At 33.0% G+C, this 24534-nt stretch overlaps 1 long non-coding RNA gene across 1 annotated transcript; it reads left to right on the top strand.

Annotated features, from left to right (window-relative positions):
• The first annotated feature begins 18556 nt into the window (after positions 1-18556).
• LOC133863322 (uncharacterized) lies at positions 18557-21387 on the top strand. The gene is made up of 2 exons (XR_009899385.1): positions 18557-18596; positions 21024-21387. It is a non-coding gene; the product is annotated as an uncharacterized LOC133863322 (long non-coding RNA).
• Positions 21388-24534: the final 3147 nt, after the last annotated feature.

The raw sequence follows: 24534 nt of genomic DNA, 5'->3' as shown, positions 1-24534 counted from the left end.
AAAAAAATCTTAGTTGTTATTTTCTACTTAAGTGGAAATTATTTTAAAAATAGTTATCCAAATGTCTTAATTACTGTTTTTTATTTTTGAAAACAGCTGCCAAACGCATTTTTAACTAAAAAACAGCTGAAAATATATATTTTTTCTTTTTTGTTTTCGAAAACAATTTTCGAAAACAAAAACAAAAATCAATTTGCAAAACGAGCCCACTGTTTTCATTTTTAGTGTTTTGTTTTTTCAGTTACACAGTTATTATTATTATTATTAACATATTAATTAAATAATTAATTTAAGTTTTTAAAATTATTAATAATTAATAATTAATATGATATTAAAATAGAGGTCCTAAATTTGTATTTTAGATACTGAACTTCACTTATTAATTAAAAAATTGAAGTCACACATGAGTGAGAGTTTTAAATTAATAATTAGATAATTAAATTTCTTTTTATTGTTTTATTAAGTTAAGGTTTTACACTAAATAAATGATTTAATAATTATCATATTAAAATTTTCTAATTTTTCTTCAATTACATGTTCTGGGATAAGCCTTTTTACATTGTCTAGTCCAACTACTTTCCTTTGGACTAGCTCACGTACGCAAGTTTAGGAGCACGGTTACAAATGTGCAATTGCCACTCTTTTTCTTCTTCTCCCTTCTGGAGATCATTTACCTGGTCTTAGACTCTAGAATGTTGATTAATTTAAATGGCTTAATTTTAATTTTAAAGAAAAAATGCAACGTATCATACATGTTAATGTATTATTTACTCTCATAATTCTATTACGTTATATATTGATTATATAACTCTCATAATGCTTATGAGTTACATATTAATCATGTAATTATTGTATTCAATGCCTCATTAAACTATAAATAAGATATTTTATTGTACAGTTTTTATCAAGTGAATAAGAGCATAATGTAACTCTTTGAGTTTTATCCTGTAGACATAGATCATAGACCCAAGCACATAAAATCTTTTGTATCTCTTTTTCTTCATTCCGCTTTGTCTTTATTTTTTTATTTGATTCTCTTTTGTTTCAATACAAACATCTAATAAATAAATAATTTTTCAAGTGGATTTGGTAAAGTTTAGTAGTCTTTATCAATCATTGTTAAAAAGAAAAAGAAAAGAAATAATAATTACAGCATATATACTTGTTTTTTCAACGATCTGGAATTAATTTTAATTTTTTTATAAGAAAGAGATAGAGAGATAGAGAGTGAATTTAAGTCTAAACTATTGAAAAAACTCCAAATTAGAATACCTTTATGTGGGAGATAGAGAGTGACTTGTATTTCTACTTCTTGTTTCTGGTTCTCTGTTTTTTGCTTCTTGTGTTAGCTTTTTGATTGGTTTTGTTATAGTGCTCACGAGGGACTTGTTTTGATTTTTTGGTTCTTTTGTGAATCGGGAGTCCAATTTTCTAGAATGTGTAGAAAATGAGTTTGATCAATAAAACTTTTATTCACCAAAAAAAAAAAAAGAATGTTTTCGCCTAGTATAATTTCTACCCTAATGCTTTCTCATAATTAAGTAGCCAACAATTTGGTTAACCTCCATGCCAATGGAAAGGATTTGCCTTGCAAAAAAGTAAACTCCATTAATCTGGTTAACTTTTTTAAGTCTTTCTAAAATTGATGTAATTTTTAAAATTACTACTAAATGTACGTGCGATAGATCACTATTAAATTTTGATTCAATAATGATTCTAAAGATCACATTAATTTTAAAATGACTCAAAGATAATATATATAAGTTCTCCTTATAGCATTACTCTCTAACTATTTAGTGTTCCCTCACACTCAGCTTGTGTATTTTTTGAATATACTGTAGAAGTCTACAGTATATATAAAGGATATATGGGATTTGTTTGTTTAGTGCCTGGACATTACATAGTAGTGCTTGTTATTGTAGACATACTTTTTTATCACTTTTTCAAATTTTCAATATCAATCAACATCAAAACATTCTCATTTTTTTCACTTTTTATATCATACCAATATTTTTTTTTTTTATTATTCAAATAAAAAAATTCACTACAATATAAAATTTTTCACTTTTTTATACAAATTCTTTTTATTTTATATCACATCATCACTTTTTACTAATTTTAAAACTAACAATCCACTACTCTGTTATGTTCTGTTCTTTGCCAAACAAGCCCATGATTAGCTAGGTAGTTTTACAAACTGGATACGTGAATAGCCAGGTGGCTCTCTTTAAGTTAATTTCCAAAATATTATGCGGGTCATGGAGAGTGATGAGGGGGATGACAAAGAAGGTGCACTTGGTGGAAGACAAAATTGTATATATAATTGATTAGGGGAACCACGAAGTATCAATCACACTGGCATGATAAATAGATTAGTTTTGTTATTCATTGAAAATAAATAAATAAATAAATTAGTCTTCTTTGGATGTGGAGGATATTTTAGTGCTGGAATAATGGATTCTACCTCACAATTCATTTGGACGTGCCAGTACTCTTTCGTTTCGATGCCCATGATCGATGAAAATTATATTGGTAATTTGTTATCAATTTGCCTAGCTAAAGCTCATTTCTTTTTTGCTCCACTAGTTAAAATTTTTGTTTTGTTTTGTTTTTTATATATTTTTGTTTTGTATTTTTTAATATAACAAATTACTTAAAATACAAAACACTCTTAAAAGTATTAACAATTTTTTTTTATTATTATTTTTTTATTTTTTTATTTTTATTTTTATATCACATCAAAATATCTTTTCAAATAAAAAATACCTCCAAAACATTGCATTAAATAAAAATAAAAAGTTGTGCCAGTCGTCTGGTAAAATACTTAAAAAGCATTTCTTTAACCTTTTTTTTTTTCTTTTTTTTTTTTTTTTAATCTTAAAAACCTTAAAATTTGAAAAATGAGGTTTTTGGTAAAAAGCACTTTTTTACTTTTTCTATTAATAAAAGTTTTATTTTTGAATGCAATCCTAAACGTGCTTTAACAAATATAGTCAATTTATTTTTGTTAAGCTTTTTTTGTCTTGTATATAGTTTTCTCTCTTTGTGAATCTCATGCATTAAAATGCAAAATTTAATATCTAATTCTCAAATTGTTGGACTACCGATGAAACACCGACGGACCGCCTCAAATCTCAATTTTTTTTTTTATATTAATATTATTATGTTGTGAATAAAAATTGTTAGGTCAATATAACTGAATGAAAATATATAAAATATTTATAATTTTTTGTACGCGTAAAAAATTGAAAAGTATTTTAATGAAAAACATTTTTTGAAAAATAATATTCAAATAGAGAACTTTTTACCCCGAAACATACAACATTCGAAACCTAAGATCGTAAATCACAAACGATATATAGATTCTAGAGAAATCTATAACTGTTCACGTGTGACTCCTAGAGTCAACTGCCCTTTTATTAAGGGCTAAGCTTTTAATAGATAGGACAAAGCTATTAAATTTTGTCCCAAATATAATGTAATCTTACCTTTAAAAGGACAGTCCCCCCTCCCGACTAGTCTCAGCTTGCATTAATGAGGTGATATTAGCTATTGAAATATCTCTTACACTAAACAGTAGATGTGAAAGGCCATATAAGTAAAATTACGTCATGTCAAGATATTTCTAAATTCTAATCAAAATTAGAAAGCAGATATTGATAATTCACTATTTATATCGTGACCTTAAACGTATAGGAATAGGTAAATTTATAATTTGTAAAGATTTACGATTTAAAAATAACAATTTAAAAATATACAATTTAAAATTTTAATTTTTAAAAATGTATTTAAGCATTTAGGAAAATTACAGTTTGGCATTTAAAATCTTAAATTAACTTTTAAAATTTTGCGTTTCTAAAAAAAAAAAACCCCTTACATGCAATTTGAAAAAACAGAAATTTGCGTTTTCAAATCGCAATTTCAAACGCATCATTAATCATTTAATTAATACTTTAACATCCTCTCTAACATGAGAGCTCAAACTTTATTTAATAGGTAAGACTCAATATGTAAAATATATATTTAATTGAAATGAAATGTAAATAAACTGAAGAGATCGACAATGTTCAAACTTAGGACATTTATTCTGATACTTTATTAAATTATCACTTATTTTAAAAACTTAAACATATAAAAATAGATAAATTTAATTATCTAATCGATCCTTTAATGAAAATGCTTTCTAGAATTGAAAAGCAGGAATATGATCAATAAAAAGTAACCAGTTGTTTCCTGGCTTCCCTTTAACAAAAAAAAAAAAAAAAAAAAAATTTGTTTCATGGGCTTGGAAAAGTCTTCCATTTGTTAACGTTTATTGCTCCGGCCAGTCTCTTGCCCAAAGAATCTCAATATCCAGCCAAAAAAGAAAGGGCAAAAACAATCACATCGGCATAAAAGTCCTCCCACTACTCGTTAGATTCGACACGTGGGGCAGCTTTAAAATGTTGGATTTTTGTTCTGACCTGAAAAAATACGAAGAAAATTATTCTCTGAAATAAGTTGTGGCCTAAATCAGGACGTGGAGATTAGATTGACCAGAAGGGCTCCTTCATCACTTCTGGTGGGGCTTCATGTGAAAATGATTGGAGTTGATAGCTTGAAGAGGTACTGCAGAAAATGATTTTTTCCATTATCTTCTCACACTTTGCTTTTAACTATCACTCTATTTATGATATTTAGGTTGTGGGTCGTAATCAACATTGTAAGATTTTGAAGTTTGAAGAACATTATATAAATAGAAAGAGTAATAATTCAGGAGAGTAAGAGTAATTCCCCGTACTTCATTTTATGTTTTCCACCATTACAGGACTGATGAACTAGCTAGAATGTTAAAATAAACACCATTTGCTTTACTTTTGTGGATGTCTGATGTGTGAAGCACTTTACTTTGAGAAGTAAGTGCCATGTTTGGTGAAGCATTATCAAACAATTTTTATTATTTAATAATCAGATAAATATATTAATTATTTTATTTGATATTATATTATCCCTTATTTCAAAAACCTTACTAAAATAAAAGTTATTTCAACTTTCTTTTTTGAAAAACACATAATGAGAGAACACAAACTTTTCTAAGCATGAATTCCCGGAATCTATTTCTATCTGTACACATATTGAGAGAATACCAAAATGGGCCGAAGCCCGATCCAAACTCTTACACATTCCAGACCAACCAAGTGAGGTATCTAGTTGAAATTAAGCTACTGAGCAAAAGTAGTTATTGTGTCTAGGCCTCCAAGGCATAATAGAAGAAAGGGAGTCCAAAACGCCAGAATGTCACCATGACCACCATGGTGTGGCGTGTCGTTTAGGCAGTTCAAAATGAGTACAGTTGCAAAGTTGGCATTCACAAGCATCATTTAAAAGTAAGTTTTTTTTTTTTTTGGTACAACAACTACGTGCAAATTGTTAGTGTACATGACCCAACAGCCATCTTAGCAGAAGATCCTTCATCCATCTCAGCACCTCGTCAAGGCACCATCGCATCCTATGCAAATCAAGGATTCAGCTTGACAAACATGCATAAGGATTCAACTACAATCAAGGATCCTATTTCAGTAATGAATAATGAAGATATGGTGTGTTGGGAATAATCCTGCTTGGCCCAGTCCATTTTGCAAATTACAAGCCTTTGAGTCCACATTAACTCGCTTGCGATTGTGAGCCCGTGGCCCATTTGATATGAACCCACAAGAACAAGTACCTATGAGCCCCGGGAACGTATTGTCCTAGAACAAGCACAATGGACTAGAGATTTGCTATACGCGATTCCGAATATTCCGGGTCACACCCAATCCCTGAAACTCATTCAGGATTTATTGTCGAGATTGTTAGAGAAAGAATCTTGATCTAGAAGGTAAAGAATTCCGATTCCGAGTCTAGGCTCTGATGGCGCTCTTAGGTCAAAAAAGAAAGAACACAAAACCCTAATGCATCGAGGATTCTCATCATTCAATCTATAAATAGACTTATACCTCAGATATGAAAGGCAGACTAAATTATTGTGCTTGAACATACTTTTCACTAAAATATTGACTTAGGCATTGGAGTGAGAAACGCTAGCCATCCCCGACGTGTTCTCTTGACATTGTTTGTTTTGCAGTGATCAAGAGACGTGAAAAACATCAAAGGGCGTGTTATGAAGGCCATACTGAAAACTATACCAACATGGCGCAATATTATTCCAGCTGCTCACAGAAGCTTGCCTTATCCAGCATGCGTGCCGTCAAAGAGTTATGTGTGCTGCCCAAGACCTTCCTTTCACAACCGTACGTGCTGTCTAAGACTTGACTTATAGAGAGTTATACGAGATTGTGTGTATATGTAATTTGCCAAGAGTCTACTGCTTTGTTGATTATTTTCCTTATATATAATTGATTTGTATCCTTATAGACTAGGTGCAAATTTCTCTTATTTTTTACCTTGTAGCTATTCAATGTATATCACTATAAATAACAACTCTGCTGTGTTTTAGTCACGTCGACTAAAACCATTCTCCAAAAACTTCTTCACACATTGCTCACACCAGAATTAATTAGTTATAGGAAAGGAACCTACGACCCTAATTTGATTTTCTGCATGCACGTTACTGTAAGAGCCTAATATTTAAATAGGCCATATGTAGACCACATTTGACAAGGATACACTTGGACTTAGGCTAAAGAGATCTTGATGTATATAGTTTAATTAAATGGGTCTTAATGGGAGTTTTAATTGAAACGGTATCATTGAAACGGTATCAATGAAATGATGTCTTTGATGGGAAGTGACCTTTCATAAAAAGTTATAATGGTTGGTCTCTAGAGAAAATAGTTAATATATATATATGCCTGAGAGACCCCATTGTTAGAAATAATCAACATATTATTAATCTAACATGCGCAGCGGAAAACGAATAAACAGGATTCAGGCTTATCTCTAGCCATGTTTGCTCAAGCGTCTCCACGATCCATCTGAAGAACAAGAAAGATTATTTGAGGGATCTTCTAACCTATGCCTATTGCTTGATGGCTGTACTGATGGTGTACACAGGCACTCTATTTATAGGCTAGGTTAGGGACCCTCAAATGGTAAACACCGTATTGTTTCCTTCCATCAAGGAAACAATATTGTTAATTGATTTTTAAAATCAATTAACTGATTCCATATTTACGGTAATCTAAATTAATAGAAATAACCATAATACCGATTCCATATTTACGGTAATCTAAATTAATAGAAATAATCATGATACCGTATATGTTTATTAAAAAATAATAAACATAGCAAACACCGTAAATGTGATATAAAGGCCACATAAGGGAATAATATCTTACATTCTCCCACTTGGCCTTTATGACACATGACCTTATGGTATTAGGTTCTTTAGTTTTGGCCAATCCTTTTATGGAATCCTCCAACTCAGTTAAGAAATGTTTCACACGAATCATGGCGGTAAAACCATTATAAAAGTAGGTCGTCCCTTCCATGTATCACAATGTAAAACACTCCTTACATGAGTACCTTATGGATAATCAAGCTTTATGAATGAACTTCCTATAAGTCATTCGGGTCCAACTTTATTTATTCTCATGGATAAAATAACAAATGTGCACAAAAAATCTTTATTATAATAACTTTATGTTTATAGACCAAAAAGAGACAAACCAAGCGAAAATGAATTAATGAGTCTCATATATTCCGCATGACTTTATTCTTTCTTTACCGGTAAACTTTAAGTCATGGGATCCGCAATCATTAATTTAGTACTTATATGCTCAATAGACCCTTTATGTCTCTTAATGTTATCTCTCGTACTGAGATACTTAATGTCGATTTACTTTTGCTTCTACTCTTTATTCTTATAAAAGAAGATTATAGTAGAATTACCGCAGAGTATCTTTATGGTCTAACTGTAAAATCGACAATATTGAGACTTTCAATAATATGTCTCATCCATCATGCCTGTGTACTAAATTCATAGCACGCTAGACTTTTAGCTTTCTTGGTAGACGTAGCTACTATAGTCTACAAACTGCATCTCTAGGATATATCCTTCAATAAAAAGATATATACCTTAGAGTAGACTTTCTACTATCTACACAATCAGCAAACTCAAATCTGAACAACTAACCACCTTCAAATGGAAAGTGTATCCTTAGGTTAAGTTGTTCTTCTTGGTTCCTTGCATATACCGCAAGGCTTTATTTGCAGCACTTTATTGACTCAATATACTTATTGTCAGTCATATGGTTATGTATAATGCAGACGCTTAAAACTTTTCATCTGCCCTTATTCCAATACCTTTTGGGACATTAATCTGTATTTAATTAGTCCCTCTTAATTGCTACTGAAGGTGCAAATCCTTCATTCTAAATTTTTTCCAAAACTTTTTTCAATGTAGGCCTTCCGAGACAATGTTAATATTCTTTATGTCTCTGTGAATCTCTATGTCAAAAGACATAAGAGGTTTCACCCAAATCCTTCATTTCAAAGTTTTGTGAACTTTATGTAGCAAACCTAAATCACCACTTGCAAATATAGGACTAGAAAGATTACTGTACTCCCACTGACCTTAAGGTATATATACTAATCAACAAGGTTTTCTATAAACAATAACATTGTAAAAAGTATCTTACCATTGAGAGATCTATCACAGCCCATAAATAGAATTCTTTAATTTGCAAGCTTTTCTGACTGTTACTTATAAAACCTTTTGATTGTTTCATGTAAACCTCGTCTTTAAGATCCCTATTTAGAAAAGTTGTTTTTCGCATCCACTTGATGTAGCTCTAGATCAAAAATAAGCTACTAATGCTATGATCATCTTGATGAACCATCCTTAGACACTGGAGAGAATGTTTCACGATAATCAATGCCTTCCTTATGAGTAAAACCATTGGCTACGAGTCTAGCTCGACCCTTCAGCCATGGACTTAACTCTCACTTCATGGCACTGAATCTCAATGTGGAGTTTTCTCTACTCATAGCATGTGAAAACAAATTTGGATCATCTTTATGTCCAATGTTAATATCAGACTCTGGGAGATATACAACATGATCACTAAGAATTGTTGATCTCCTTATTCTATAGGATTTTCTTAATTCTACTTCCTCTGCATTTTTGCAATGGGAGAATAGACTTTTGAACCTGTTCTGTATGAGTTGGTTGTTCTAGAAATGATTGTGGCTCAGGATAATCAATCTGATTTTCCCTGAATACAATCAATCATCCTCTATGAGGAGGAGATTTGGCCAACTCTAGTGCTTCCTCAAATTCCAATTTGTGTGAATGAGCACTCCCACTAGGTTCTGCATCCTCTAGAAATTTTACAATCAACAACTCTAGGATTATATGAAGGATAATAAAACATTATAACTCCTTAAAGTTTACTAGATAGCTCATAAAAGATCTACTGGTTGTCCTTGAATCTAATTTCCTAAGGCGAGGATTATAAATCCTCTCTTTAGCAAGGCAACCCCATATGTGTAAATAATGTAAACAAGCTTCCATCTATTTCATACTTTAAAAGGTGTCATAAGGACAATCCTTAGATGAAATCCTGTTTAACATATACACACCGGTCTTCAAAGCTTTACTCTATAAGGGTAATAGCAGATTAGTATTACTAATCATTTCCCCTTTGTGTGTACCTACCTTAATACTCTATGCCTATATTAGATTTTATGATCTTCATATTGTTTCTCTTCTTCTTCCTTATAATATTGAAAGCATTCAATACCCCACCTTTAATATTTAGAAGATAGAGATACATAAACTTTATATGGTCATCACTAAAAGAGATAAAAAAATATCTCTGACCATTTAGGCAATGAGTATGAAAAGGTCAACATCTTTCAATGTACATGATCTCAAGAATCTCAAAATGCTCTCTTTGGCACCTCTAGTAGTCTTGTTGGTATGCTTTCCCTTATGCAGCCCACACAAGAACCAAAGTCAGTAAATTATCGACTTTTATTTACTGTATGGAGATATATTTCAATCTCCAAAGCCATAACCAGAGCATTTTAAATTCTCAAAGACTCTACTTTACGTCAACATCACTATGCAAAAATAAACAAATAATTTTGTTTCAAAATTTGGGACGTAGATCAATTTTAAATAGACTTTAAATAAACCTTAACCAATATTCCACCAAAGATAAGAAAAACTTCAAGTTTAAAATAAAATTGAAATTTTTTTAACAAGCCAAACTAGAAAATAAATTTCTAAAAAAATTATGGAATATAAATCATTTTTGAGGTCAAAATTATGACTGAATTTTAAAATTAACCTATAGATCCCAACAAGCTCAAATTATAAACACGTGTTATTCATTTTAAAAAGACTCTGCATTTGTGTTGACAACGTGGATTGATAAACCATAATCAATCCACAATATATTTGAATGAGTCACTAAAGGAGATTCACGACATACTAGATATATGAGATTATCTTTATTTTAGGTCATTTCTTATACTTCATGCAATCTTTCTTTATATGCCCTCAATTTTCCTTATTTCATGAGAAATAGGTATCATGATTGCCATAATACTTTATTGGCACCTTATTCTCATGCTTTAAGTGTTGGACATGATTGCATTTATTGGTCATTCCCTTGAATCATGTGAACACTTTATAAATTCTCTCATACCCTTGAACACACATGGTTAGAAGTTTATTTACTAACCATTTATCCTTATGTGTGTTACAAGATAAAATTCTACACTTAGAAGAGAGAATTCAAAAATGAAATAGACCAACAATGACTAAAAAATCTCAATCTTTAGGGACTTAAGCTAATCTATAATATCCTTCATTCCCATAATGGGATTATAAACACTTCAGAAACTGTAAAAGGTTTGTCTTTAAAGCTTTTTCTATTAGGGTGCTGGCCAAGTTTTGTTTGAACTTACTAAATGTTCATAAACAACCTTTATAAAACTTTGGCTCTAAAACATTCAGGAATAAATCCCTGATGACTTTAGTGACATGAGATTTCATGAACATCTAACTTAAGTGATTAAATCACTCCCACCGTTCATGCTTAATAATCTCACGTGGCGTACTTAATTCCGCGGGAGTAGGTGGTTTGTCCACACGGAGCACCAAAATTTTTAACACCCCAAATGAAAAAGCATATCAATCATTTTTCCAGTCAGAAAAATATTATCATAATGTATTGGAATATAAAACCACCAAAAGGTAGAGTAACAGGAATAGCTGCAATAACCCAAAATTAAAATAAATACTTTAATGCTATGAATTAACTTTATTTTAAATTAGCCAATGCTAATTTAAATAGTAAATTTCAACCTACCTGTGGGCAAAGGTTGCATCGCGCATGAAATTTACTCTTTATTAATAAGACTAAAGCAAATTTAAATATTAATAAATAAAATTCTCCGTACCTGTGGGCAACCGAGAGAAATATTACTTTTAATACTAAATTTGTCATCTTATTATAATTAAGTCATAAAAATAAAAACTTCCCTGTGGGGATAAGTAATTAAATTTATGAATTAATTACAAGACGATGTTAATTTTTCTATATGAAGTTCACGTGTACGATCTTTATGCAATTATTATAAAATCGAGATGCTGTGGCTCTCCCAAAATCATAATAATCATGCTGTAATTCATGAACATCTAATAAATCTTTATGAGGTTCATGCGTGTAATCCTGATGTAATTATCATTAAAATTTGGGATGCTGTGGCTTCCCAAAATCATAATGATAATTACGTGTGTGTAATCTTGATGCAATTGTCATTCAAAATTGGGATGCTGTGGCTCTTCCAAAATTATCATGATAATTGCTACTTCATCAACATCTAACAACTTTATAGATGCCCCCTTAATAGCCTTAGGAATATAACAAACCAATACTTAAATGGGGTAAACAGCATTTTCCAAGGTGCAAGCAGATGAGCTCCCAGGAAAGTGAGGGGGGTCACACCGGACATACTTAAATCCCAAGACTTTCCTTGCCAGAACTTTCCCCGACATTGCATTCTTAGATATTACTGTAAACACACCAGTATATATGGTATTGTTAATTATTCTTAGGTCTAGGCATCAAACAATTTATATTTAAACAATATAAATTTAAAATATATATTCCTCAATTCATGTATTAAATAAACAATAATTTTAATACACAGTACTGTAAATAATAAAGAGAATAAAACTTTAATATGAGGACATAATAAAACACATGGCCTAATGGTTTAGTAAGTGGCCAAGGCCCTTTACACCTGGTGAACCCAGGTTCTAAACACCATAAGGCCTAAATTCCCCTTTTAAAAAGAACTTGATGGGTTACTGAAAAGGGTTGCTGTATTGGGCTGACCCAATTGGGTTAACCCACTTAATTTGGGTTGGGTATCTGTATTGGGCTACTATATTGGGTTGGGCTTCTAGGTCACAAGACTCCAAATGGGCTACTGTATTTGGGCAATTGGATCAACCCACTTAATCGGGTCAGGCCTCTGGGTCTATGTATAGTGCTGGCCCAAACTAGGTCAGCCCACTTAAATGGCCTAAAAACTGCATGGGTTTTAAAAAAAAAAAAAAAAAACTCTACCTGAAAAATATATCAAACCCAGAAACTTTAATGGGTCGAAACCCTACCCAGTCACCAACCAAACCGACCCGTAATGTTCCAGATGGGTTGAAAACCTTAAAAATAGAACCCTAGCCACCACCCCTTTATGAAAATACCCATATCAAAATTACAACAACTCAAAATTAGGCAGTATATCATAATACACAGAATAGTGATAAAACAAAAATAGTTTTATCAAATTTATGGGTTTTCACAAACAGTACGTGAACAACAAATATTCACAAAATAATCGCTAATGCGTTTCTATCATGTCACAAAAGACGAAATATTGCTCAAACAATATTGACAAACAGATGTGAACAATACCAAATAGAATATACTTGATTCAATATTGATAACAAATAAAAATACTTGATTCAATATTGATAACACATAGTAAAATTATATGCTAAGCAAAATGGCATAGAGGCTGGCTCTGATACCACATGTTAGAAATAATCAACATATTATTAATCTAACATGCGCAGCGGAAAACGAATAAACAGGATTCAGGCTTACCTCTAGCCATGTTTGCTCAAGCGTCTCCACGATCCATCTGAAGAACAAGAAAGATTATTTGAGGGATCTTCTAACCTATGCCTATTGCTTGATGGCTGTACTGATGGTGTACACAAGCACTCTATTTATAGGCTAGGTTAGAGACCCTCAAATGGTAAACACCATATTGTTTCCTTCCATCAAGGAAACAATATTGTTAATTGATTTTTAAAATCAATTAACTGATTCCATATTTACGGTAATCTAAATTAATAGAAATAACCATAATACCGATTCCATATTTACGGTAATCTAAATTAATAGAAATAATCATGATACCGTATATGTTTATTAAAAAATAATAAACATAGCAAACACCGTAAATGTGATATAAAGGCCACATAAGGGAATAATATCTTACACCCATCTCTTATTCATGCTTACAGAATTCTCTCTCTCTAGAAGGATCATCTGTTCCTTTTGTTTAACAGATTTCTTTATCAAGAGTTATGGATTCCATGAATCAAGGTAAGTACACTATGTTTGATTCATTTGGAATTTGATTCTTGTTTGAAGATACATGTTATATTTTATGCTCTAGTTCTTGGATTAAGAGGAAGAATTATTGAAGTTAAATTATTTTTCTTCATGTTTGTCTTCTTCCCGGTCAACGTTTTAAAATAGAATAAAACGCTAGTTGAACTTTTTGGCGATGGTTGAAGAATTCCATCCATACGCCAGTTTCACGTTTTTTCTTTGTTATTGATTCTATTAAGTGTGCCGTTCCAGTTGCTTCATAATGACTGAAAACACATTGATGTTTTATTATTCAAATATTATTTGAAGAAAGTCTCCATTTGATGCCTTGCCAGCTTGCCTTGACATGCTTTTGTCTTTTTGTATGAGTAAGGGCCGTAACTTTCCATTGTTTTGAAAACATGATCAAATGTTGGCATTTTTCTTTCAAACGGTTATGTGTCAATCGGTGTCTTTTCAAGCAATGCAAATGTTGCTCTTTTATTTAAATCAGTGGCTTCTTTTCAAAGAATATAATGGCTGATTTACAGTTTATTGCAACAGTTTTTTATTACATTTATATTTTGGCCATTTTTAAAGATAAATTGAATCCAGTTTGAGGCCAATTTTATTGTTATAAAATACCGAATCATAAGAAAATCTTATAATTGTTTATATGTCATGATATAGGGTAATCTATACACAATGACGTGCCAAAGCATCTTGTGTACATAGAAAGCATATAATTTGATTAAATTTTGTTATTTTTAATTTTATGGTGACAAGCCAAAGCATCCCATAATTTTAAAATTTAATAAAATTTATCAATAAAGAACCTTATATTTTCCATCATTTATATGATATTGAATACTTGCATCAAATTATACAATGGCTCGGCCCCAAAGGGAAGTCATTGTTCTAAGTTAATGATGGGGTGAAAGAATGGTTTAGGGTATGATGGCAAATTTGAAATTCTGTTGCCCAAAGGTCTTGAATTCATTCTTTCTCATCATGCTACATTCCATTAGTTTAATCATAAAGATAAGTAAATCATGATAATGTTATATGCATTGATTTACTCTCTAAATTTACTAATATGGGTTAGTAAATTAGTAATGGTTAAGAGTATTTTATAGCATGTGTTTTAATTGTAAGTATGTAATTATTATTTTTTGCAGCTTTAATCCCCACTCTTTTATTTCAATCTGCATCACATATCCCAATATTAAATGGCTCTAATTTTTCGGAATAGAAAGATAGAATAATTTTTACATTAGGGTGCATGGATATAGATTTGGCGCTTCATGAGGATATGCCACCTATACCCACGGAATCAAGTACGCCAAAGGAGAAAAAGTTGTATGAGAGGTGAGAGCGGTCTAACCGCCTTAGTCTTTTACTCATACAAAGTCATATCTCCAGAAAGATAAGGGGCTCCATTACTAATTCCAAAACTGCCATAAGTTTTATTAAGAGCAGTCGAGGAACAGTTTGCGAATTCTAAAAAGGCAGTTGCTAGCACCCTAATATCAAGGTTTGCTTCCTTAAAGTATAACGATAATAGTGGCATATGCGAGCACATCATGGAGTTACGTGACATCGCAGCTCAACTAAAATCATTGGAAGTTGACATGTCTGAGTCGTTTCTAGTCCATTTTGTCCTTAACTCTCTGCCTTCAGAATATGCGCCTTTTAAAATTTCATACAACACACATAAAGAAAAATGGTCTATGAATCAAGAGAGGCAAGAAAGTGTCTATTTGTCTTCTCATAAAGGAAAAGGACATATGGATGTGGGTAGTAGTAGTCATCATGTTCCAATAAAGAAGAAGAATATGAAGATTTCAACCAATCGGTTGGCAAGAAAGACTTCAAGTGCTTCTTTTGCAAGAAGAAGGGACATTCTAAGAAGGATTGCCCAAAATATAAGAAATGGCTCGAGAAGAAAGGTATATTTCTTTCTTTAGTGTGTTATTAATCAAATTTGGTAAATGTACCTCATAACACATGGTGGATTGACTCTGGTGCTACTGTCCATATATGTCAAACCATGCAGGGATTGCTGAACAAAAGAGTTCCAACAGAAAGTGAACGACACATCATAATGGGTAACAAGATGCGTTCACGTGTAGAAGCTGTTGGAACATTCAAATTGGTTCTTAAGACTGGCCACATTTTTTATCTATATAATACCTTCTATGTACCCAGTTTTTTTAGAAATCTTTTGTCGATTTCTAGACTTATTTCTCATGGTTACCATATTTTCTTTGGACCATCTTTTGTTAAATTATATTTGAATAATACAGTTATTGGTAATGGTACCTTGAATGATGGTTTATTTAAATTAGACCTTAATACATCTTTTGAATCATCACTTTTATCTCTGCATGATAAAAACCATTATGGTCTAAAGCGTGGCATTTTAAATGAAAACTCCTCTATGTTATGGCACAGGAGATTATGACACATCTCTATAAAGAGAATCAAGAGATTGGTGAATGATGGAATCTTACCAACTATTGACTTTACTGATTTTGAGACTTGTATAGATTGTATTAAGGGTAAACAGACTAACAAGTTTAAGAAAGGTGCCATAAAAAGTTCATATGTATTGGATCTCATACATACAAATATTTGTGGGCCATTTTCGACCCAATGTTTTACAGGACATAAATATTTCATCACCTTCATAGATGATTACTCACGGTACAGTTATATTTACCTACTATCTGATAAGGCTCAAGCATTAAATGCTTTCAAGATTTTTAAGGTAGAGGTAGAGCTGCAACTTAATAAAAGGATTAAAGTCGTGAGGTCTGATAGAGATGGTGAGTATTATGGTAGGTACACTAAGTTAGGACAACACCTAGGTCCATTTGCTCGATTCCTTCAAGAACATGGATTAGTAGCGCAATATACTATGCCCGGCACTCTTGATCAAAATGGAGTAGCTGAAAGATGGAATCGAACATTAATGGACATGGTTAGGAGTATGATTAGTTACTCCACTCTCCCAATTTCTCTGTGGGGTGATGCCTTAAAAACCGCCGTGTATATCTTAAATAAGGTTCCTACTAAAGCTGTCCATAAAACACCTTTTGAGTTATGGACAGGTAGAAAACCTTGTTTAGGGCATCTACACATTTGGGGTTGTCAGGCTGAGGCTAGGGTGTACAACCCACATGAGAAAAAATTGGACCCAAGAACTATAAATGGTTATCTTATTGGGTATCCAGAGAAGTCTAAAGGATACAAATTTTATTGTCCTAATTATTCCTTAAGGATCATTGAGACAAGGAATGCCAAGTTTCTTGAAAATGACCAAATCAGTGGGAGTACAAAGCTTCAGAATATTGTTTTTGAGGAAAGTCAAACTCCATCTACTGTGCATAGTTCAGATGAGTGGCTAATGATTCCTCCACCTATCATTTATAATGATTTGATTGAGGATGAGCCTACTATAAATGTGCCATCTGTAACTGAGCCAGTTGTCAGTGAGAATGTTGCTCAACCTCCACTCGCAGTGGGTCAAGAAGCAACATTAAGGAGGTCATCAAGGATTAGGAAACCATCAATTCCATCAGATTATATTGTGTACCTTCAAGAGTCTGATTTTGACATTTGAGAGTATGATGATCCAATCACTTTCTCACAAGCTATGAATAATATGAATTCCTCAAAATGGTATGACGCCATGAAGGATGAGATGGAATTAATGGATAAAAACAATGTTTGGAATTTAGTTGAACTATCTTATGGGGCTACAGCTATTAGTTGTAAATGGGTCTTTAAGACCAAGAAAGACTCCAAGGGTAATGTAGAACGACATAAGACTAGACTTGTTGCCAAAGGGTTCACTCAAAAAGAAGGCATTGATTATAATGAGACATTCTCTCCTGTATCATAGAAGGACTCCTTTAGGATAATTATGGCTTTGGTGGCTCATTTTGACTTAGAGCTTCACCAAATGGATGTGAAAACAGCTTTTCTCAACGGTGATTTAGAGGAGGAAGTGTATATGAAACAACCTGAAGGTTTTGTTTTTGAAAATCAGAGTCATCTAGTTTGCAAGTTAAATAAGTCTATATATGGACTTAAGCAATCCTCCCGCCAATGGTATCTTAAATTCAACAACATGATTTCTTTATATGGTTTCGTGGAAAATGTTGTTGATCGTTGTATATACCTTAAAGTTAGTGGGAGTCGATTCATTTTTTTGGTCTTATATGTAAATGATATCTTGCTTGCTACTAGTGATTTGGCATTGCTCAGAGAGACTAAGAATTATCTTTCTAGTCATTTTGACATGAAGGATATGGGTGAAGCCTCATATGTCATTGGCATAAAGGTTCACAGAGATAGATCTAAAGGAAAACTTTATCTATCTCAAAGGACTTACATTAAGAAAATGCTAGAAAGATATGGTATGGAAAGCTCCAAACCTAGCCCTGCACCTATAGCTAAAGGTGATAAGTTAAGTAAATGTCAATCTCCGAAAAATGAGCTTGAAAGAAATCAAATGAAAGCATATCCTTATGCTTCATTGGTTGGGACTTTAATGTATGCTCAAATTTGTACTAGACCAGATATAGCATACGTAGTTGGAGTATTGGGGTATAACACCCCAAATTCTTTTCAATATTTTTTTGGGCTTAAAAGAATAATTACAGATATATAAATATATATATGTATATATGTTTTAAAAAAAAAATCAAATCATCAGTCCTCTTGAACGGCGTCGTTTAATTAAAGAAGTATTACTTTTTTTCACTCGCACGACGTCTTCCACCTTTCATCTCTCTCGTGACAAATTGCAAAAAATCTCCAGACACTTCTTGCCATGTCTCAGTCCAATGAAACCCACGTTGAGCCCATGCATCAACCTGTTAGCCACGACAGCTCTTTTCTTCTTCTATTTAACCACTGTCCTCGCCATGCATCAAGGCATCGGCAGGAATTCAGCTTCTTAGTCATTTTCAGAACTTAACCCAGCAGGTAATCAATCTTCTTTGTTTCGTTTGTAAAGCTTTTGTGAATAAATTATGGTGGTTCGTAGCACTGTAATTCTGAGAAGAACCTCTGGCTTAAACTGTGTTGAGTTGAAGCTTTGATTTCTGTTAATGGGTTGCGATTTTTTTTTTGGCTCCTGAGCACTATGATTTATTTTTTCTTCCTTTCTTTTCTTTAGTTGGACGCCCCCCCCCCCCCTTAGTATTTCTTTTCTCCCCTGCTTCTTTCTTCTCTCTTCTTTTTCTTTTCTTGTTTCTGAGAGAGAGTTGGGAAGAGGGGAGAAATTGAGAAAACAGAGTAGGGAAAGGGAGAGACCGGCCGAGTGAGGGAGGTGGGGAAGAGAGAAGACCCAGACGGTGGGCTAGCCACCGGACTGGGCGGACGGTGCCGCAGGGCCGGCAGATCGCGGCCCCGCGCCAGCGACGCCACCGGAGGGCGCTTTTCCGGCGATCTCTGGCTCCCTGTGAGTGAAATTTCAGAGTTTTTCTTGATTTTCAGAATATGGGTTGAGTGGGTCTTTGAGAAATCTTTGAGTCTTGATCTTATTTCTGTTGGGTTGCTTTGATTATGAAAATGTTGGCTTCTCCTTTCTAGTTCTTTGATTTCCTTTTTTTTTTTTTTAAGTTCAACTGAGAGGAAGAGATGAAGGAGAGAACCGGTGGGTGAACCACCGGTTGGGGCGGGCAGGAAGTCGGGCCGGTAGGCCACGGCTTGGCGACGGCAAGACCACGGGGAGTTGATTTTGGGTTTTCAGATGAATTTTTGGTTGGATTCTTTCAAATGTTCAGATTTCCATATTGTTTATGGAGAAATTTTCTTGGTTCTTAGAGCAAATGGGTTTCGGGTAATGGAAAAAAAAAAAAAAATAAAATAAAATAAAATCTGGGCTGGTTTGTAGATGAAATTGTTGGTGTTTTATCTTGGTTATATATGGGTTTTTGCATCAATAAATAAGATAGATGATGGACATGTGCTGAATGCTGTACAGAATGCTTGTTTAATCTTCTTTGGGTTGTAGAGAAGCTGCTTCTTCATTCAGTGATTATATTTTGTAGAAAGCTTTATATTTGTGATCAATTATATGAGTATTGAAATTATGTGTGAGTTGCTTTGCAGTTCTGGATGTCGATTTTATAGTTTGGCTAAGTAATGTTTCTAGATGTTGAGATAGAAATCAAAGAAGCCATCTTAAGTTGTTGCCATTAGAACTATTTCATTTGACAGTGTCATGTACTTGGAAAACTTAGAGTGAATCCACATCAGAACAGAGAACAACGTAATATGATTTGAAAAAAAAAAAAAAAAAAAAAAAAAAAAAAAAAAAAAGACTTCAAGCCCAAACAGTGACAATTGCTTTAATTATTTGACATGGTATTTAGTCCAACTTCTATAGACTATATGACTATTACATGGTGCACATGCATTCAGACTAGTCATCATTGGACCATTAGCCAATATTGTACTATAAGTGATTTGTCATAGTCTATATGGACTTTAAGGTTCTTTAGCCTTACTTGTATCTTTCAAATTTGTCAATAAACATGTGGAGAATATTGGTTTGATGCTTGCTGTAAAATACAGTAGTCTTTTAGCTAATCTAATTCAATATATTATGCACCAAATTTGATTATTTTATCTTCTAAAAATATATTCTTGTGATCCAATCTAGGAAGGAGGAACTAGTTACACTCAGAAAATCCAGGTAAGGAAACACAACCCTAAAAACCCCGGCAAATTTTTAAATAAAATCCTTTCCAAAGAAAAATGTCGGGAATTTTCGAAAGACTTTCACCTTAACATTAATTGTCTATTATCTCAGGTATGAAAATAATGAATATGTTATTTGTAATCACATGAATGAATGAAGACGGTAATTATGTGCTAGATGTGCATCATGAGAATGAAGATGATGATATATGTGCTACATGCGCACAATATGAACATGATGATGAAATTATGATTGAATACTTGTTTTATGTACACCACACAAAGTTTTGTCACACGGTACCATAATGCTGTGATCCGGATCTTATAATAATTACAATGCTGGGTAGCGGGGCAACCACACCAAAAGTGTGGGGCTATCGGCCGGGGGGTTCTCACCTAGGGAGCTTCCTAACCCGGCAGCTCTTCCCTGTGACGACAGGATGAGCCTATGGGTCCTTCGGGATCGGTCCTATGGACGAGCCCAACGTGCACCGCTCATGGTAAAAATGCGGAAGTGGACCAGTGGTAGACAAAACTTACACATTATGAATGATTATTATGAATGCACATTTCTTATTATTACTGAATTTTTATTTATGTGAAAATTTTTAAATGTGTAAATTAATTTTATATTATATCTTATGCTTTGTTGGGTTACTTACTGAGTTGTTGAACTCACCCCCTTACCCTTACAATTCTTTTCAGATGGCGCTTCATATCATCATCCTCATAGCGGGCGTACCCATAGGGGTCGCTACCTATGATGATTCACAGTTCTGGCCCATTGATGCCGATCAGTGGGTTTATGTTTGTTTTGATAGCCCGTGATCATAACGTTTAGTCAGGGATTTATTTTTTGTTTATGTATAGTTATGACACTGCTAGTCCGGACCAGTTTGGAGATAGTAGAAGTTTCCTCCAAGAAGTAGTTCGAAGATCGGATTATTTTTTTGTATATGATCAGTGTTTTATTTTGTGATCCCTGGCTGTTTGTATTAGCTGAATTATTACTAAGACTTATAACATATGTGAAATTATGGGTATTAATCTACATTTTGTGTTTATTGTATTATCCTCTTTTAATATAAAAAGAATTATATTTGTGGATGATTTTATTTTTCTCAAGTTCACGTATCCCCTTACATCCCAAAACGGGGGCGTGACATGGGGAGATTTCAAAGTGACCCCGGTTTGGATCATTGGAGAGCTGCGAAAAAGGTACTTAGGTACCTTCAAGGAACTCAATATTACTTGCTTACATACAACAGATCCGACCTTTTAGAAATAGTTGGATATACAAATTCAAATTTTCTAGATGTCCAGATAGTATAAAGTCAACATCAGGTTATATCTTTCTACTTTCTGGTGGTGCAGTTTCTTGGAGAAGTATGAAACAGAAGTTGACAGCTGCTTCAACTATGGAGGCTGAATTAGTGGCATGCTATGAGGCTGTTACTCAGGCAGTTTGGTTGAGAAACTTTATTATGGGACTAAAAGTTGTGGACTCTATTTCGAGGCCCATAAAAATGTTTTGTGATAATGCAGCAGCAGTTTCCTCAATAAATAATGGCAAGGTATCTAGTGGAAATAAGAATATGGAAGTGAAATACCATGTTGTAAAAGAGAAATGTGATGAGCATAAGGTTTCAATTCAGTACATCAGTACTGTGCTTATGGTTGCCGACCCTTTTACTAAGGCTTTATCCCCGGGATTGTATAAAGATCATGTAGGTCATATGGGTCTATTAAGATATATTTCTTGTTGATGTACTATTTGTGCACATTTTGAAACATCTTTTAATGGTTGTTATGTCACATTTATTTATTCTTCTGCTTATTATATCTTGATGATATGATAATATATTTTATAGCAGAAATTTTGACCAACAAATGGATTTTATGAGAAATTCATTCAAGTAGAAGATTTAACCTATAAAGATTTGATTATTAAAGTTTGGTGATATTGTGATCATGGAAGGGTTTATGCCATTCACACGTATATTTCCGCCATGATTCATATTATTATTCTTAGGTAATCAAATATAAAGTTTGACCCAAAATTATATCAGGATATTTTTGTTAAATGCGCGCAAATAGTTATATTTTAAATTTATCAAGTTAAAGTGTTTTATTATTATTATTATTATTATTATTATTATTTATATACATATATTATTTTTTTTTTTGAAATCATTCTTTTACATGTCAATATGGTCCAAGTGGGAGAATGTAAGAGCCTAATATTTAAATAGGCCATATGTGGACCACATTTGACAAGGATACACTTGGACTTAGGCTAAAGAGATCTTGATATATAAAGTTTAATTAAATGGGTCTTAATGAGAGTTTTAATTGAAACGGTATCATTGAAATGGTATAAATGAAAGGATGTCTTTGATGGGAAGTGACCTTTCATGAAAAGTTATAATTGTTGGTCTCTAGAGAAAAGAGTTATATATATATATATATATATATATATGCCTGAGAGACCCCATCTCTTATTCATGCTTACAGAATTCTCTTTCTCTCTAGAAGGATCATCTGTTCCTTTTGTTTAAGTCATTCCGCTACAGATTTCTTCATCAAGAGTTATGGATTCCATGAATCAAGGTAAGTACACTATGTTTGATTCATTTGTAAGTGTTAATACTAACAGTTACCAGAATTACATGAGTACTTATCAAGTCTCAACTGTGAAAACTTTTTTTTTTTTTTTTTTTCGTTTTCTAAGGACAACTTTATGCTATAAGTAGTGAGAAGGGAGAGGGGGTCCTTCCTGCTACATATGGGGATGGATGGTACAAGAGGGGGGAAAATGGGAACACAACGAGATGAGAATATGGCAGTGGCCAATGTCATATGATTCTGTTAATTTTTTTTGCTTCCCAAGAGGAAGAGGGAGGGCTTATTGCATTGTTTTAGTTTGCCGTTTATGTAAACGATGCAAACTAATGTGTTTTAAGTTGTTTATATATAAATGACATTAAGTAAAAGAAAAAGGGACGTCGTTTACTGTTTAAATGATGTAATTTTGAAAATAAACGTCATTTGAACAGCAAACAACATAAATAAAGTAATGTCCTTTAAACAGTAAACAACATAAAGAAGTAATGTCGTTTATTCTTCAAACGAAGTCACTTTGTCAAGGAACTTCATTTAAAAATTTGCGAAATTTAAATAGTAAACGACATTTACTGTTTAAACGAAGTCCCTTTTTTTTTAACTTAACGTTGGGTGTTCAAACGACTCGCTTTTTTTTAACTCAATGTTGGGGCATATTCTTCCAGCCTTTGTCATATATGTTTTTCGACCCAATTCTCTCCAACTTCCAAATTCTGCTAAGCTTTCTAAGCTTGCTGCCAATGCGTTCTTGGCACAGCGGATCTCTTCTGTGGATGCAATGTCAACACTTTGTGAGGCAACTGGTACAGAGATCGATGTCGCTCATGTACGTGTTACATGCTGTTGGCATGGACTCAAGAATTGGTCCCAAGTTCTTGACTACCAGAAGACAGTTTGTGAACCAGGTGGTTGCCTCAATGTTCAACAGTCTCTGGTAAGAAGATTGCAATTCTTGGTTTGCTTTCAAGAATTAATTAACCACTGATGTGTGTAGAGGGCTACTGGGTGACAAATCTCGTCTGAGCATATATGACCAACAAGTGTTTGAGGATCAGATCCGAAGGGATCTTTCATTGAAGAAGTTTGATTGGGACCATCAGGTTTTACAAGAAAATAAAAATTGTTACGTTACAGAAATTTAATATTATTTGAATAGTAAACGTCATTAAGCTTTTGTGTCGTTTGAACAGTAAACAACGCGAAAAAAAAATTTCTCGATCCCATTTTTAAGCACATAAGTTAGTGACAATTTTTTATTTATTTATTTTTTGCAATAAGCGTTTTAATTAAACATCGATCACTAAATGTCGTGTTTTTTTGTAGTGATGTTCTGGATGATGGGAGTGATCCCCTAGTCTTGAGTGATATTGGAGTACTGTTGAAGGGCAATGATTATCAGTAAAGACTCTTCTTCCAAAATAAAAGCCTGGAGCCCAAGAGAAAGGGCTAGATGAGCAGCTAGGAGGGGCAGCAAAGGCCTCGCCATTGTTGGAATTATAGAGGGAACTAACGAGAGACAGTCCCTTAATAGCAGTGTCAAGTCTATTAAAACTTCTTATTTTGTTGTTTTAGCACTAATTAATTCGTATACCAT

The sequence above is a fragment of the Alnus glutinosa genome, chromosome 1, assembly GCF_958979055.1.
Source record: "Alnus glutinosa chromosome 1, dhAlnGlut1.1, whole genome shotgun sequence".
NCBI lineage: Eukaryota > Viridiplantae > Streptophyta > Magnoliopsida > Fagales > Betulaceae > Alnus > Alnus glutinosa.
The sequence above is the reverse complement of the archived record's forward strand: the minus strand, read 5'-3'. Positions and strand labels throughout refer to the sequence as shown.